At 35.5% G+C, this 19,251-nt stretch overlaps 1 long non-coding RNA gene across 2 annotated transcripts in view; it reads right to left on the bottom strand.

Moving 5' to 3' along the window:
* Positions 1–17,159, bottom strand: part of LOC118931428 (uncharacterized) — a 128,703-nt gene extending 111,544 nt beyond the window's left edge. For both annotated transcript variants that reach the window (XR_008995165.1, XR_008995164.1), the window contains exon 1: positions 14,936–17,159. This is a non-coding gene — a long non-coding RNA (uncharacterized LOC118931428). The remainder of the gene's footprint in view (positions 1–14,935) is intronic.
* Positions 17,160–19,251: the final 2,092 nt, after the last annotated feature.

The raw sequence follows: 19,251 nt of genomic DNA, 5'->3' as shown, positions 1-19,251 counted from the left end.
GCCATTAAAAGACATGGAAGAACCTTAAATGGATATTGCTAAGTGAAAGCCAATCTGAAAAGGTTACATACTAAGTAATTCTGACTACATGCCATGGAAAAGGCAAAACTATAAAGACAGTAAAAGAATCAGTGGTTGCTAGAGGTTTGGGAAGTGTGGAGAATAAAGAATGAATATAGATGGAGCACAGGGGAAACAATTATGCTTGACACTATAGTGCTGGATACATGATATCATGCATTTGTCAAAACCCAAGGAACTACACAACAGAAAGAGTGAACCTTAATGTAAACTGTGGACTATCGTTAATAATTATACATCGATATTGGCTCATTTATTGTAACAAATGTGCCACACTAATGGAAGATGGGCAAACAGTGTGAGTGGCTGGGGGAGAGAGAGAGTATTATGGGAAATCTCTGTACTATTTGTTCAATTTTTGTATAAATCTAAAACTATCCTATATAGTAAAATCTATTAATTAAAAATGTTTTTAGTTTAATAAAAAAGAGATGTTAACTAGTAGGGAGAATGCAGACAGCTTATCTCCAGAATTATCCACAGCAATATTGAAATGTCAGAGAAAAACAGAACCAGCATAACAAAAGAAAAGTGTGAACTAAAATTATTATGCCCAACCAAGTTATTTAAGTATAAACACACAAAAAAAGTCATTATCCAACTTCAAAATACCAAGAAACAAAAGCATCTATGAGAATTTTATGGAAGAAAAAGCCAAGAGTTATTTTTAAATGAAACCGACAAACTACGAAAATATACATGGAAATGGAAATAACCTAGAATGGTTAAAGCAATTTTTTAACAAAGGAATAAAGTTGAAGGACATAAACTACTTAATTTCAAGACTTACTAAAAAAGCTAAAAAGCTAAGTAATCAAGAGTACAGTATTAGTGAAAGGAACAAAACATAGATCACCAGAACAAAAATGAAACAGAACTAGAGCAACAAATACACAGGAAATTTTTTCTGACAGAGGTGTCAAACCAATTCAGTAAAAAAAGGAAAGTCATTTCAAGCAATAATGCTGGGACAACTTAACCATATGAAAAATAATAAGCATTGACCCTTACTTAGTGCCAAATAAAAAAATTAACTTCAAATGGATTAAAGACTTAAATGTAATAAGTAAAATTATAAAACTCCTAGAAGAAAACAGAATATATTTGTCACCTTGGCATAGGTAAATATTCCTTAGATAAAACACAAACAGCACATATTATAAAAAAGAATTTATGAAGTTAAAAAAAAGACTTGGGATTTTTAAAAATGGGAACTTTTAAATGACAACCTTAAGTAAACCAAAAGGCACACCAGACAATTGGAGAAAATATTCACTACATATATATATATCTGACAAAGGACTTGTACCTGGAAAACAAAAGGAAACATTCTACCTCAATATTAAGATAACCCTATTAAAAACAGACAAAAAATCTGGCTAGACATTTCACAAGGATAAAGATGTCAAGTGACACATGAGAAGATACTCAAAATCAGAGACATTGGGGAAATGCCGATTAAAATGATTAGAAACTACTAAACACCTCCTAGAATGGCTTTTTGGAAAAAAGAAGTACTGGTGAGGATGTAGAACATCTGGAAACTCTGATTCACTTCTGGTGGGAATGTAAAATGGTAAGGCTTTTTTTGAAAACTATTTATTAGTCCCTTGTAAAATTAGATATATTCTTACAATATGACCCAATAATCCTACTTTCAGGTACTTACTTAAACCCCTTTCCCCCAAAATCTCTCTATACCAAAACTGGTATGCAAAATTCAAAGAGGTTTTATTCACTGCCAAAAACTGGAGACAAAGAAAAAGTCCTTCACCAGTGAATGAATAAACAAACTATGATGCTGCCAGTTTTTAATTATTTCTAAATTATTTTTTTTAATTAAAGTATCATTGATATACAAGCTTACGAAGGTTTCCCATGAACAACACTGTAGTTTCAACATTTACCCATATTATCAAGTTCTAAATGACTTCTAAATTGAAAGAAAAAGGAAGAAAGACGACGAACAAACTTAGAGAAAATACTTGCAATTTATCTCCACACAAAGCTACATCCCTGTGAACATATAAAGAATTCTTTAAAACTGCAGGAAAAATTACCCAAAATCCAATACGTAATTGGGGAAAAAAGTAGTTATTTGCAAAAGAAAAATCTATAAAAGCGATAATTAAATATGAGAAAATGTTCAAACTCACTTAACATTTTTAAAAATACAGATTTAAAAAACAATGGGATGTCCCCAGGCAAGGGAAACAAAAGCAAAAATGAACAAGTGGGACTATATCAAGCTAAAAAGCTCTGTACAGCAAAGGACACCATCAATAGAACAAAAAGGTATCCTACAGTATAGGAGAACATATTCATGAATGACAGATCTGATAAAGGATTGACATCCAAAATATACAAAGAGCTCACACGCCTCAACAAACAAAAAGCAAATAATCCAATTAAAAAATGGGCAGAGGAGCTGAATAGACAGTTCTCTAAAGAAGAAATTCAGATGGCCAACAGACACATGAAAAGATGCTCCACATCGCTTGTCATCAGAGAAATGCAAATTAAAACCACAATGAGATATCACCTCACACCAGTAAGGATCGCCATCATCGAAAAGACAAACAACAACAAATGTTGGCGAGGTTGTGGAGAAAGGGGAACCCTCCTACACTGCTGGTGGGAAAGTAAATTAGTTCAACCATTGTGGAAAGCAGTATGGAGGTTCCTCAAAAAACTCAAAATAGAAATACCATTTGACTCAGGAATTCCACTTCTAGGAATTTACCCTAAGAATGCAGCACTCCAGTTTGAAAGACAGATGCACCCCTATGTTTATCGCTGCACTGTTTACAATAGCCAAGATATGGAAGCAACCTAAATGTCCATCAGTAGATGAATGGATAAAGAAGAGGTGGTACATATACACAATGGAATATTACTCAGCCATAAGAAAAAAACAGATCCTACTATTTGCAAAAACATGGATGGAGCTAGAGGGTATTATGCTCACTGAAATTAGCCAGATAGAGAAAGACAAGTACCAAATGATTTCACTCATATGTGGAGTATAAGAACAAAGGAAAACTGAAGGAACAAAACAGCAGCAGAATCACAGAACCCAAGTATGGACTAATAGTTACCAAAGGGAAAGGGACTGGGGAGGATGGGTGGGAAGGGAGGGATAAGGGGGTGGGAAGAAAGGGGGCATAGCAATTAGCATGTATAATGTGGGGGGGGGCACATGGAGAGCTGTGCAACACAGAGAAGACACGTAGTGATTCTACAGCATCTTACTACGCTGATGGACAGTGACTGTCAAGGGGTATGTAGGGGGGACTTGGTGAAGGGGGGAGCCTAGTAATCATAATGTTCTTCATGTAATTATAGATTAATGATACCAAAGAAAAAAACAATGGGATGCCATTCCTCACTGATTGGGAATATTTTAAAAATATAAAAACTGGGAAATATGAGTAAGTTTAGTGGATTGTATCAGTGTCAATTTCTTTGCTGTATATCCTACAGTTTTGCAAGATAGTCCCACCATTGGGAAGAATTGGTTAAATATACGGACCTTCAAAGTATTATTTTTTTACAACTACATGTGAACTTAAAATTATTTCAAAATTAAAAAGTGTGTAATTTTTTAAAAAGACAGACCCTATTTCTATTCATCAAGATTTAATCTCAGATATGACTCCAACAATAATGGAAAAATATGTGCACTATAAAGTTAGTCACACCATTGTATATTGCAGTGAAAAGACAGAAAAAAGTTTCATTAAGAGGTTGGTTAAATATGGTAAGTACACATAAGAAAAAGAATCCACTGGAAATATATGCATGTATATGCATCTATGTATTATGTACACTATATATATATATGCACTTATGATCATGACTTATTGTTAAATGTAAAAACACCAACATCATGTTTGGTAAGATCCCACATTTGTATGAAACTAATACAAATATACACATACACGTGCATATATTATATACAAGGAAAACACATTCAGTTGGTGAAGCTGTAAGAACACAGGCACACTCACAGACGGCTGGTGCAAATGCAAACTGTACAACTGATTTGTGGAGGGTATTTGGCAATACTAAACAGCACAAGTAATTAACAGCACTTAAAGGAGTCTATAACTGTAGGTACACCTTCAACTACACAAAAACATATATATGTACAAGTTTATTCACTATAGCCTTGTTTCCAATTGGAAAACACTGCAAAGAATCTCAATGCCTATACACAGGATATTTCTTAAGTAAACTATAATCTGTTCAGTGTCTTCCACACAACAGAAACACAAGCAAAAATAAACTGGGACGACATCAAACTACCAACACTAGTTACCTCCAGGAGGTGGCTGGGAATGGGGGGCTGTTAAATCAGGGGCTGGGAAAGAGATATTAGGGATGAGGAAAGGAGAGACACTTCTCTTTGTAAGCCTTTTCATATAGGTCTAACACTTGAAACCATGGTACTGTTTCACATAACCACAAAATAAATACATACTTCAATCTAAACAACACTTGGGGGAACCCCAAAATGGAATGCAAATAATAACAAATAAACCTAATTGTAAAACAAATGGCTAACATGAACAAATTGAACTGAGTGGTAAGAAAAGAACTGTCTTACGACTTCAGTAACTTTAGAAGCAGTATATTTGACTATCAACTGTAAGGCTAAAGACAAACAAAACTGCACACCAATATTGCACTCCAGGTAGGAAACTTGCTTCTCAGAGGAATATGTTTTAGTATTTCTGAATCTCTGCTTCAGACAAACATAAATAGAAAATTTTAACATTCTAAAATTGAGCAAAGTAGTATATATATTCAGGAAAATGAGAGCCAGGTGTCTTATTTTCAAAAAAAGGAATTACAATTGAAGACAGGAAGACTAGAAGAGAATGAACCTTGTGTTTTATTTTTATTTTAGTATCATCAATATACAATTACATGAGCAACATTGTGGTTACTAGATCCCCTCCATTATCAAGTCCCCACCACATACCCCATTACAGTCACTGCCCATCAGCGTAGTAAGATGCTATAGAATCATTATGTGTCTTCGCTCTGTGTTGTACTGCCTTCCCAGTGCCTTCTCCCCTGCTACATTGTGTGTGCTAATTGTAATGCCTCTTATTCCCCTTCTCCCTCCCTTCCCACCCACCCCCGCCAAGTCCCTTTCCCTTTAGCAACTGTTAGTCCATTCTTGGGTTCTGTGAGCCTGCTGCTGTTTTGTTCCTTCAGTGTTTGCTTTGTTCTTATGCTCCACAGATGAGTGAAATCATTTGGTACTTGTCTTTCTCTGCCTGGCTTATTTCACTGAGTATAATACCCTCTAGCTCCATCCATGTTGTTGCAAATGGTAGGATTTATTTTCTTCTTATGGCTGAATAATACTTAATTGTGTATATGCACCACCTCTTCTTTATTCATTCACCTACTGATGGACACTTAGGTTGCTTCCGTACCTTGGCTATTGTAAATAGTGCTGCGATAAACATAGGTTGCATATGTCTTTTTGAGACTGGGAAACTGCATTCTTAGGGTCAATTCCTAGGAGTGGAATTCGTGGGTCAAATGGTATTTCTATTTTAAGTTTTCATATGCCTGTTGGCCATTTGAATTTCTTCTTTGGAGAATTGTCTCTTTATATACTCTGCCCATCATTTGCTTTTTGGGTGTTGAGGCGTATGAGTTCTTTATATATTTTGGATGTTAACCCCTTGTCAGATATGTCATTTACAAATATATTCTCAGAACCTTGTGCTTTTATTTATAATCAAACATATTAATATGAATTCATCATTTAATATGAAACATACAACTACACATACATACATACAAAAGAATATAGAAATAAGGACATCTATGACTGTGAATATAAACATATACTCCCTCACTCTGTTGACTGAGAGGACCCAGAAACAGTGATACAATGAGCACACAAATATTGCTTTCTAAAAACCATTCTTCAGTAACAGGAGCCAAGGATCATTTATAGAAATGGTAGTATTTCAGAGCTGGGGCAGGAAAAAACAAGATGTACCTAGAACATACTGTGGTGACAGAAAATAGAGCAATGCTCAAAAAAAATGGGAGCATATCAAAAGGACACAGGAGCCAACGTGAAGGAAAGCACAACAGCCAAACTTGATAGCCATAGCAACAAAATAATGACAGCACTGGATTAAAATCAAGAGACTGAAATATACACCAATGAGTCCATACTGAAATAAATATTTGATTAAATTAGTAAAATGGAAGAATGGACAGATCTTCCTTATAGTAGAATTCCAATTAATGAATGTAGAAGGAATAATGGAAATTCTAAACAACCATGAAACAAAGAGTAACATAATCACTGTGGCAGGTAATAATCATGATGGATAAAATCAGTGAGTCAACTATGACATGAAACACAATATTTGCATAATCTCAAAGTATATCCCCACCAAATCATATGAAATTGAAATGGAAAATCAGTAACTTTACAGTGGAAAACTCTGGCACACATTAACCAAGAGATCAAAGTCACATGCATTAAAACATACCAACATCACACACATATGATACACAGAGAATAGCACAGCAATACTTTTGTAGCATTACTGCCAAGATTGCATAACATGCATTAAATCATAAAAAAATACCAAGATAATGGTTCTTGCAATTATCTGACACTTTTAAGACAACTATTTTAACAATACTCAGACAAGCAATCACATTCTTGTGACAAATACTGAAACAGAAAACCCTGTCAATAAACATGATATAAAGAAAAGACAAATTTTTTAAGTTAAAAATACAGTAACTAAAATTAAAAAATAAAATGACAGACTCAATAGCACAGTGGAGATGGCAAAGGAACTTAAAAAGAGATATATAGAAAATATCCAATACTAATAGAAAATAGCATAAATATACAAAGGTTCAGGGAACTGAGACAATAACAGAAATATAGAAGAAAAAGTGTGGGGCTGAAAATATTTGAAAAAACTAATGGCTGAAAACTTCTTAAGTTTGGCAATAGACATAAACCTACAGATGCAATAAACTAAGAAAACTTCATAAAGGATAAATACAAAGAAATCCACAGCCAGCTGCATCACAATAAAATTGCTAAAACTGCAGCCAAAGAAAATATCATACAACCACATAAAGGAATAATAACTGTTTTCCCATCAGAAACTCTGGAAGTCAGAAGGAAGTGTACATGTTTAATTGGCTGAAAGAAAGCAACTGTCCACACAAAATATCCAAATAAAGTAATTTATGTAAAGGAATGTAAAATAAATTAAAGATATTCTCATGATGGAAACCTAAGTGTACATAACCCATAAGATCTTCTCTAAAGAAATGCTAAAACAAGTTTTCATGCAGAAGGGAAACACCAGAAGGGAACATAAATCATCAGGAATGAAGAGCAACAGAAATATTTGTTTGGATAATTCAGGAGGTTATTTGTCTCTCTTGAATTTTTTTAAATTGTGAAGACTGAAAACAAAAGACAAACATTCTCTGATAGAGTTTTCAATGTATGGCAATACAGTATGTGACAATTGTAAAAAAGGGAGAGTTAAGGGGCCTATGAGATGTTAATGTTCCTATATTCCAAACTACAGGGTAAAATACAGTGAAAACTTAAGTATATATTGTATAACCCTCTAAAATACAGTGAAAACTTAAGTATGTATTGTGTAACCCCCTAAAGAAAAAACTAAAGGCTATACAGAGATATAATAAAAAATAACAAAATAAAAATGGAAAATTATTCAAACAACCCAAAAGAAGGCAGAAAGGTTATAAAAATTAACAAACAGAAAACAAAAAATAAAGTAGTAAACCTAAATCTAAATATATCAATTTTTTATTATAAATGGCCTAAGGACCAAAACTCACAGAAATTGTCAGATTACCAAAAGAACAAAAAACAAAAAACCTAAACCATGAAACAACAATATCCTGTCTACAAGAGATAGACTTCAAATACATTGGTATAAGCAGCCTAAAAGCAAGGGAATGAGAAGATACATACCATGCAAACATCAATCAAACAACAGGACTAGCTATATTTATGAAAGACAAAAACAGATTTCAGAACAAAGAAAATTACCAGGGAAAATGAGGGCAATTATCTAATGATAAAAGGGTTGATTGAACCAGAAGGCACAGCAATGCTAAATGCATATGCACCTAACAGAGGTTCATAATATACGAATCAAAAATTGACAAAATAAAACAATAAATAGACAAATTGACAAGAAACTTAAAGACTTCAACACTTCTGTCACAATTAGAATTAACAGGCAGAAAATCAACAGAGGTATGGAAGACTGAACAAGATCATTAACCAAGGAAATCTTTTCAGTGGTTATACAATACTCAATCCAAGAACAAAACTGACATTCTTTTTAAGTACATATGGAATATTCACATAAAGCAAAGCCTAACATACATGAAAAAAACTAGAAGTATACAAAGTATTTTCTCAAGCCATAATATAATTAAACTAGAAATTTATAACAGAAAAAGGACAGGAAACTCCCTAAACAACTTAAAATTTAAAAATTGTATTTTTCATTCTCAGAAGTTAAAATCTTTTTTACATCTTTCATACTTCAAGTAAGCATTTTCAGACATCCTCTACATTGATAAGTAACTGTTTTAAACTCCTAAATCACTAATTCCATCATCTATGCCATTCAGGAGTCAACTTCAATTGACAGATTTTTCCCCACTTATTGTCCAGATCCATGCAGGGCTTTTTTTAAAAAAAATCTGCTTTATTCACTTTTCAAAACAAAACTCTTGCTACTTTACCACCTTTCCCAACATATTGGTAGTCAAAAATTATTGGCATAAGATATATTTATACAATACAATTATAATATGGGCAGAAAGACTATGCTGTATACTTGAAACCAATATAATATTGAATATGAATTATACTTCAATTTAAAAAATTGGGTAGAGGATCTGAATAGACATTTTTCCAAATAAGACATGCAGATGGCCAACAGATAGATTAAAAGATGCCCAGCATTACCAATCAGCAGGGACATGCAAATCAAAACCACAATGAGGTATCTCTTCACAACAATCAGAATGACTACAGTTATTAAAAAGACAAATAACAAGTACTGTGAGGATGAGGACAAAAGGGAGTCCTTGTGCACTGTTGGTAGAAATGTAAATTGGAGCAGCCACTACAGAAAACACTATGGAGGTTTCACAAAAAATTAAAAATGGAACTACCATATGATCCAGCAATTCCACTGCTGGGTATTTATTTATCTGAAGAAAATGAAAACACTAACTTGAAAAGATAAACACACCCCAATATTCACTGCAGCATTATTTACAACAGCCAAAATGTAGAAACAAACAAGTGTCCATCAGTGGATGAAAAGAGAAAGAAATCATGGGGTGTATGTGTGTGCATACATACACACAATGGAGTATTATTCAGCTATAGAAAAGAATGAAATCTTGCCACTTGTGACAACATGGATGGACTTTAAGGTTATTTATTATGTTAACTGAAATAAGTCAGAGAAAGACAAATACTGTATGATCTCTTTTATATGTGGAATCTAAAAAATGTTTTTAAAATACCAAGCTGAAAGGCACAGAGAACAGATTAGTGTTTCCAAGAGGCAGAGGATGGGAGAAATGGGTGAAGGGAGTCAAAAGGTAAAAAAAAAAAAAAAAAAATTCAATACTAAAAACCTATGTGAAACCATAGCTTGGTGGTCCATCTTGATGGATACATTAACATATAACATCAAAGAGGAAAAAAAGAAAATAAAATACTTTTAAGACAAAATAATTGATTTTAACTATGTAGAATGCCCATATGTACAAAGGTAATTATTTTCACTAATAAAAGTGGTTTAATATTTATTATTTTTGGTAAATTTGTCTAAGTTTGGAACAAGGAAATTAGAATGGAAGAGAGAGATGTGCTGAAATAGTCAATACAGAAAAAAATTACTAGAAAGATAGTTGTACTTTTTCTCATACATCAGTTAATATTTTTGTTCAGCAGGCTTTCATCTTAGCCTTTCAACTTGGTAAAATGGTAAGATGCAAAAAAAATGATTTTATTCCATGTTTAAGAGGCACGCTATAGCATAAAATTTCTTGTTGATGAGAGGGTGATGGTAGCATAATTTAGAGATATAGGTAAAAGGGATGTTTATTTAAACTAGGTGTAAGCAAATTCAACTAAGAGGCATTTTAGGCTTTGCAAGCCACACAGTCACTACTGTAATTGCTCAATTCTGCTGTTGTGGCATTAAAGCATCCACAGACAATATACAGTCATATAAGAATAGTTGTGTGTCTGTAAAATTTATAATGGACACTGAAATTTGAATTGCACATGACTTTCATGCATTGATAAATAATATTCTGCTTGTGAATTTTCTTTAAACCATTTAAAAATTTAAAGATTGTTTTTAGTTTACTAATAATACTAAGCCAGGGAACAGGATTTGACCCATAAGTCATAGTTCAAAGAGCTCTGTGCTAAACTCAAATTTAACAGGACTGAAATCATACATGGTATGCTCTCCAACAGAATGGAATTAAAAAAGAGAAAGAAAAATTGGAATTCCACAGAGTTGGAAATTAACCAATACATTTCTAAATTTTCTATGAGTCAAAGAAGAAATCACAAGCAAAATTAGAAAGTACTGTGCACTGAATTATAATGCAATCATGATGTATCAAAATGTACGAGATGACAACACCAGAAATGGTGGAGTAGGGAGCTCCTACGATGCATCCCACCACTGAAATGATTAAGCTGGCAAAAACTGCAAGAATCAGCTTTTTCAGAATTCTAGAATCTAGTTAGAAACTTACTATAATCAGAACAGTGTTAAATGAAGAAAGGGACTGCAAATTGTATCATTTACAGATTCTTATCAAGTCACTAGCTGAACACTGAGATAACAAATGGAGAGTTTAGTGACCACATACGACAAGGAACAAAAGTCAAACAAATGGATGACTGCAGCCCACAATAATCAACAACACAAACCTGAGGGTAGGGGGGAAATACTCTGATTTCCAGAGCCATCATATAAAATTCAAAATGCCTACTTTCAATAAAAACTTATTAGACATGTAAAGAAATAAGTATGGCTCATTTACAGAAAGAAAAAACAAATTAACAGAAACTATCCCTGAGGAAGCCCAGACATTAGACTTACTAGAAAAACCAGCTGTCATAAATAGGCTAAAAAGCTAATGGAAACCACAGACAAAAACTAAAGGAAACCGGGAGAAGAACCTATCAATAAATTGAAAATATCAATAAAGAGACAGAAATTACAAAAAGGGACCAAATACAAATTCTGAAGCTGAAAAGTACAGTAACTGTAATGAAAAATTCACCGACTTTTAAAAGGATTCTTCCTAAGATTTAAATAGGCAGAAGAATGAATAAATGACTCTGAAGATAGGTAAGTTAAGATTACTCAGTCTGAGGAATGGAAAGAGAAAAAAAGGAAGAACAATTAAGAGATATATGTAAACAGCACCAATCTTAACAGCACACACAAATGAGAGAGGTCCAGAAGAAAAGGGAGAGAAAGGGACATAAAGAATAGTTGAAGAAACAATGGCAAATCTACATAAGAAATTCAGTGAACTCCAAAGAGAATAAACTCAAAAGAGATCTACACTGAAATGTAGTGTAATCAAACTGTTGAAACCCAAGAAAGAATCTAAAAAGCTAGAAAAGAGAAGTAACTCATCATCAGAAGCCATGGAGGCCAGAAGGTGGTGACATATTTAAAGTGTTGAAAGAAAAAAGCTGTCAACCAACAAATCTGTATCTACAAAACTATCTTTAAATAAAGGAAAAAGACTGACTTATGGCCTGACAGCATGAGGAGCTAGAGTCACCTCCTCCCCACTGCAGCTTATGAAAACATTTTAAAAAATCACCACTTAAAAACTTTGGAAACAGTTCTAAGGACAAACAGCAAATGAAAGACACATATTTAAGAATATCTTAGAAAATTCACTAAGGTGAGTTTTTAGTATATGAACCAAGACCACTAACTCCTACCCTCTCCCATTCCAGCTCAAGGAGGGGGAGACTCCTCTCAAAACTCCTACAACGAAGAACCCAGCGCTCCTTCTCCCCACCAGGTCCCATTCAGAGGGCTTTCTTCCCAGAAAGAAAGCTGTCAACCAAAACAAATCTATATCTGACAAAACTATCAAAAATAAATTAAAGAGATCAACTTATGGCCTGATGGCATGAATAGCTAGAGTGACCTTCTCCCCGACTTAGCCTCCACTGGTGGAATATAGACCTTAATTGGGTGTGGCGAATGAAGAAGATCTGGGCCCTGATCATCCTTGACCAGAGTCTGGGAGGAAAGAGGCAAACTGAGAGGACCTCTGGCTGTACCCTCCCCTCCACCAAGCACTGGGCTAACAGAAGAGAACTGTCACTCAGTGAGAAACTTGCCACTACCCCTAACCTAGCCCCACCTCCAGAGACCAGGCTCAGAGTTTTTGTTTGAGGGAAGGAGGAGACATTAAAATAGCTCATAATCTCTCCCCAAAGGAACTAACTTCATTTGCAAGAGCATGTAGAAAGTCAAACCTAAAGGAGTGCTTGAAAGGCAATTAATAAGATTCAAAATGCAGGCTAAACTGTAGGTCAGCTAGTTTGCAGGAAAGAACTGGAGAATAAGGCAACTGGGAGGAACCCTCTGGGGTCAAAACAAATATCAAACACTAATCTCAGAAACTATTCGTTCAAAGAACCCCCAGTTTGATGGGATTAGTTTTCACAGTAGTTTATGCCCCAGGGCATTGTGGAAAACAAACAATTAGTTCACAGTAAGTGGAGCTTGACTGCTGGGTGTGGTCAGAGAGAGACAGCCCTAACAAACCACGGTCATCCCAGGGTGATTGTGGGCATATTCAAATTGTATTTCCCTAAGAAGCAACATAAAGGGACTAACCTTGTGGGAAAGGAGAATACAATGAGATACTACTTCACAGCCACTAGGAAGGCTAGAATTGTGTAAAGTTAGGTAATGACGAGTGCTGGTGAGAATGTAGTCAAGTTAGAGCCCTCATACATGGCTGATTTGATTATAAAATGGTGCAGCCACTTTGGAAATGAGGCAGTTTCTCAAACAACTAGAGTTACCACATGACCCAGTAATAATACTCTAAAATATACATCTAGAGAAATAGAAACATATGTCTACACAGAAACTTGCACATGAATGTTTTAGCAGACTCATTCTTAATAGTCTAAAGGTGGAAACAACCCAAATGTCCATTGATGGAATAATTGATAAACAAAAGGCGGTATATCCATACTATGGACCATTATTCAGCCATAAATGGAATGAAGTACTTACTGATACACGCTACAACATGGATGAACCTTAAAGCATTATTGTTAAGGGAAAAGTCAATCAATAAAGACTACATATTGTATGACTCCATTCAAGTGAAATGCTCAAAACTGGGAAACCTACAGAGACAAAAAGTAGATTTGTTGTTACCTAGGTATGGGCAAGTGGGGTTCAAGAGGGCATCTGGTTATGGCTAAAGCGTGTGGACTTCTTGGAGTGATGAAAATGCTCTGAAATTAATGGTGGTGTTGGCTGCAGATATACTAAAAACCACTGAGTTGTACATTTCAGATGGGTGAATCATATGGTATGTGAATTCTATTTCAATAAACCTGTCAAAAAGAACCAAAAAAAGAAATTAAGACACTCCCAGATGAAAGAGCTGAGGGAGCTTGTTGGTAACAGACCTGGCTCTACAAGAACTGCCAAAGGGAGTTCTTCAGGCTAAAATGGCAAGATAATAGACAGTAATTCAAAGTATACTAAGAAATAAAGAACATGGATAAAGGTAACTACATAGGTAAATATAAAAGGCAGTATTAATGTAGTTTTAGTTTGTAACTCCTCTTATTTTTTTCTACACAACTTAAAAAGAAGTGGAAAGGCTGATCCTGAAATTCATATGGAATTGCAAGGGGCCCTACATAGCCAAACAATCTTGAAAAAGAAGAACAAAGTTGGAGGACTGACACTTCGCAATTTTAAAACTTACTATCTACAGTAATCAAAACAGTGTCATACTGGTACAAGGGCAGACACAGAGACAAATGGAATAAATTTGGAAGACCAGAAAAAAAACCAACATCTATAGGCAATTGATTTCAACAAAAGTGTCAAGATCATTCAATGAAGAATGAACTATCTGTTCACCATATGGTGCTGGGACAACTCACTACGCACATGTAAAAGAATGACGCTGGACCTCACATCATATACAAAAATTAACTCAAAATAGATCAATGACAAATATAAGAGCTAAAAACATGGAACACTCAGAAAAATGCATAAGGATAAATCTTCGTCACTTTGGATTTGGCAAAGAATTCTCAGATTTGTCACCAAAAGCACAGGCAACAAAAGAAAAAAGGTAAATTGGACACCAAATTTTAAAAATATGTACACCAAAGGATACTATCAAGTGTAAAAAACACTCAAGAATGGGAAAAACAATTTGCAAATCATATATATGTAACAGTCTACTATCTAGATTATATAAAGAATTTGTACAACTCAACAACAGAAAGACAAATTAAAAATGGTCAAAGGACTTGAATAGACATTTCTGCAAAGAAAATATACAGGTGGCCAACGAGTACATGAAAAGATGCCCCAAAGCATTAGTCATTAGGGAAACAGAAATCTAAACCACAATGACTTATCACTTCAAACACACACTAGGATGGTTGTAATTTTTTTTTAAACCAAAAATAGTTAAGTGTTGACAAGGTAGTATGATAATTCTGTGTTTAACTTACAGAGTAATATCAAACTGTTTTCCACAGCAGCTTCATCATTTTATATCCCAGCAGCAATGTCCAAGACTTCCAATTTCTCTGCTTCCTTGTCAACACTTAATTCCTGTTTTTGGTTTTAAAAAAAATAAGATCCTGCCTTTAATTTATGAGAAATTTTAATTGGCCCGTTACTGTAACCCAGACTTAAATCCCACTTAAAAATCCACCATTTTTTAAATTGACTCTAAAAAAATTTCTCTTCAAACTTTGTTTAAAAAAATGTTAGAATAGGTTCATAAGGTCACAAAAGTCTAAGAAATACAGGCGCAGAATAATCACTAAAATAATGGCTGCCTCTGGGGATGAAGGTAGAGAGAGATGCAATTAGGGATGGGTACAGTGAACTTCAACCATAATGATAGTTTTTATTTTAGTGTTTGTTTGGTGAGAACAGAGGTTCACTGTATTATTCTTTATATGTTTGTATATGTCTTAACCACTTCATAACATATATAGAAGACCCCCAAAAAGACAAAGAAAAGAATGTTATTACATTCCTTTAGCACACTCTCCCCACACTAATCACAGGATCATACTGCATATTCTGCAACTTACTTTTCTCACCTAACAATCCATTATGGCATTCTCTAAATCAAGAGTGTAGAGGTAAATCTGTCTCCACAGCTGCAAAATATTTCAAAATACGAATGTTCTACAATTTACTTGGTCTCTTATTGATTTACTTGCTGTTTCCAGTACATATTGTCACAAAAACAAAGCTGCAAAGACATCCATCCATGTTCATGTGTCTTTATATGTACTTTTATTTCTATAGGATGTTTTCTTAAAAGTCAGACTATCAGGTTCCAGTATGTAGTCTAGTGATATCTGTACTTTTTGTTTCCCTAAGCATTGCCAGATTACTTTTTCAAAAGGTTGCAATTCATACTCTCTTGAGCAACATAAGGGTAAACTACAGGCACTTCCTAACTGAAATTTAACCACATAAGCATTTTAATACCGATTAGATGTAATTGTATTACTGTCTTCCTCATAAAAATGTTATGATTTCTAGAAATAAATTATTTTCACCAAGGTATTTGAACACGGGAAATCTAGCTCTTTCCTTAGTGAGTTATCAAAGCTAACAATCTACAAAATAATGCAAGAATACCCGAAAGATTACCTGTACACACACGCACACCGACCTTTGAGATGCTTCCAGAACAAATGTTACATGTCCAGAAGTCCTCACTTAAGGTATACATAAAAGAGAAAAAAAATTTCCATCTAACCCATAATGAGTAGGTTACAAACTGACTAGTTTATTAAATAAGTTTGCACTCGAAAGGCAGCACGAGAGAAGATGCCTAAGAGCGCTGTAGGGAGAGCGAATCTTTCATTTTGGGGAGTCATGGTGTCAAAAAAAACCCATTTAAACAAGGAAAAACGAGACGAAAGCGACCCAGAATCCCTCCTGGCAGCTAGCTTCCGCAATCACCTCGCCTCATCAAGTGGCGGTAAAATGATTAGGGAGAAATTATACTCCGATATTTTGAAGAAAGGCGAGAAAGAAAAATGAAAAACAGGCCAACTCCTCCCCCCACTCAGGCAGGCCGCGCAACCCGAAGCGTGTAGTCTTGCTAACGGCCACTTTCCTAGCCGATGTAAGACTCAGCACTCACCACCACACAAAAATGGGCGAATTTCTATGGTTTCCTTAATAAATTCGTCCTTAGGCTGCCTTTCCGTAACTCGTGCGCCAGCAGTACTTGCCCGGGTGCAAGCGCCGCCATCTTAGATCTCAGTTGAGCCCTCGGGGATAAGGCAATAAAAGCCTGGAATGTGCGTCACAACCCAACAGGCCCCGCGCACAACCGCCGCGCACAACCCAAATGGCCCCGCCGGCAACGTGACCCAGCCGCCCTGCGGCCCCTCCCCCAGTCTTCCTGACTGGTTGCACTTCCTCTTATAGCTTTACCTTGTTGAAATTCCCTAGTTCTGCCTCCTCCTCTTCCCCTTCCTTTATTTTTTCTTTTTCCACCCCAAATTTCCTTTACTTTTGCCCGGACTCCTTTCTTCTTTACACATTTCTAGATATCTGGTTCTCCTCAACTTTCACTTACCTCACAGATGTACTACTGCATTTTGTAATAGTTAAACTTGTAAGGTTGGAGGCACCAGAGGGAGCGGTGAGCATGTCAGACACTGATGACGTGCCAAAGTCCCCGGCTGCTGCCCCCTCCCAACCTGAAAAATGTGCCTTAGGCTAGCCAATCCTCGCGCGCCGCTGTAAATCTAAGCTCTGCCTCCCCCTACCTTCTTTAAAAAACTCGCTGCCTGCCCTGCTGAGCGTAACTTTCCTGGCCTTTGATAGCCAGACCGGGGAACATCACCCGGGAATTGCGCTCAAATAAACTGCCTGGCCCTTTGTTGCCTCTAGTCGCCTGCTTATTTCGGTTAGAATTTATCTTACAAAACTTACCTCTGTTACTTTACCAAATTATCACATTATAAGGTAGACTGAGGACTGATTTTTCCTATTTTATAGATGAGAAACCTAAGTCCCAGAGAGATGAACCGATTTCCCCAAATCTGCAACAGCTAGAAAGTGTTGAGAGGACAAAGAACCCAATTATTTTCAACTCCAGTCAGCTCTTGCTCCTGCAGATCACTGTCCTTACCAAACTAATTGAAAAGATGGGAAAACTGAAGACAGAGTTGAGAAGGGTTTGGGTCTATATTCACACAATGAGTCAATGACAAAACTGGATCCAAAAGACGCTGCTTTCTTGTTTAATTCTGTAACAGAAAGCATCTTCATAAAGGGGTTGAGATATTCTTCTTCAACCTAAAAGTCCTTCCTCTTCTTTTAGACTCAGCACACGCCCTGACTCCTCTAAGAAGTCACTGTATTTATCAAATTGTTTATCTTCTTTGGTCCCTCTCCATGACGGAAAATAACACTAAATGGATGCCAGCCCCAAAACATTTTTAAACAACAAAAACAAAAAACCGATGCTGAAACTTGTTTGTGAAGTAATATTGTGTGAATGGTGTGGAAGATTAGTGGGGGAAGTTTTGTGCATCACAGGTAGGGAAATGACAATTTAGAGGTCCTAATTCCATTCCAAAGATATAGTTTCTCTCAACATTTTAATATTACCTCTAGCTTTCTATAAGAACCCAGCATAGAAAACCTGTTCCATTCATTTATATCATTACTTTTCTTTCTTTCTTTTAAAATTGTCATGCTTAAATAGAGGGTAATGGTAGAGAATTGTGTAAACATCTGGGCCTTGATGTATAACCGTTCTTGTGTAAAAGACTGCATGGAACCAATCTGTGTTGTCAGTACTGTGTGTAGTGAGGTGAAGTCTTAGCTTAAGCTTAAAGTGTGTAATTTCCTGGGACTTAGACATGTTTTAGCACATCTTGGAAACTGGTAGGATAGACACTGGAAGTCAATTGCAAAAGGAACTGCTGAACTCTTGAGAAAGAACTTATGCTAAGAGAGGAGGGAGTCAGACAGACAACCTCGGGCAAGGAATCTGGTTGTCCAACAAAATGTGTTTATTTTGAGGTAGGTACACAAAATCTCTCTGTAGTGATTTAATGGTAAGTAGAAAGGTGAAGAAAAATGAATGATAAAGTATTTGCTCTGATGACTATCAGAAGTCTGTCTGAAACAAATGACCATTTGGATTTTAAAGAAATACATATAAACAAATACTCAACAGAAAACATGAGTAGAACAGTAAACTCGGGAAGCTGCTAGTCAAGTTTAGGAAAACAAACAAACCTTGATGCACTGGTTTTATTTAGTGGTGTTTCAAAGGGAAAGGTGCTGGACTCAGAGAATTAGGGGCTGAAAAGCTCTCTTAATTTACAACCAAAGTGGAAACTTCATACTATTCTCTCCACCCACTCACATTTCCCCTGGTCTACCTGCATTGATTGCAAGAAAAATGCTTTCAGGAAATACTAGAGACAGAGCTTGGTGGGCTGCAATATTTGCTCTTCAAGTCTGATCCTCTTAGCTTCCTGGACTCCTGGTTCAGTCATTCTCTATGAGAGCCCAGTTTTCCTCTCTCATAAGAAATTGTTCCAAGAGCAAGATAACTGTCTCCTGCAAGGATATAAAATCCAAATAGGCAAAAGAAGAGTCAGGACTTCACCATTATCGAGTCATATTTAGCAGGCACTTACAAAGAGCTCTCAGTTGAAGAATTTACAAGAATAATTGCTCAGGCAATAACCCCTGGGACAACAGTTTGTTACCTTTGCATTCAAAATCTAAGACAAAAAAAATGGATAATGGGTCTATATATGACAGT

The sequence above is a fragment of the Manis pentadactyla genome, chromosome X (genome assembly GCF_030020395.1).
Source record: "Manis pentadactyla isolate mManPen7 chromosome X, mManPen7.hap1, whole genome shotgun sequence".
NCBI lineage: Eukaryota > Metazoa > Chordata > Mammalia > Pholidota > Manidae > Manis > Manis pentadactyla.
Note: the sequence above shows the minus strand (reverse complement) of the source record. Positions and strands in the feature narration are given on the sequence as shown.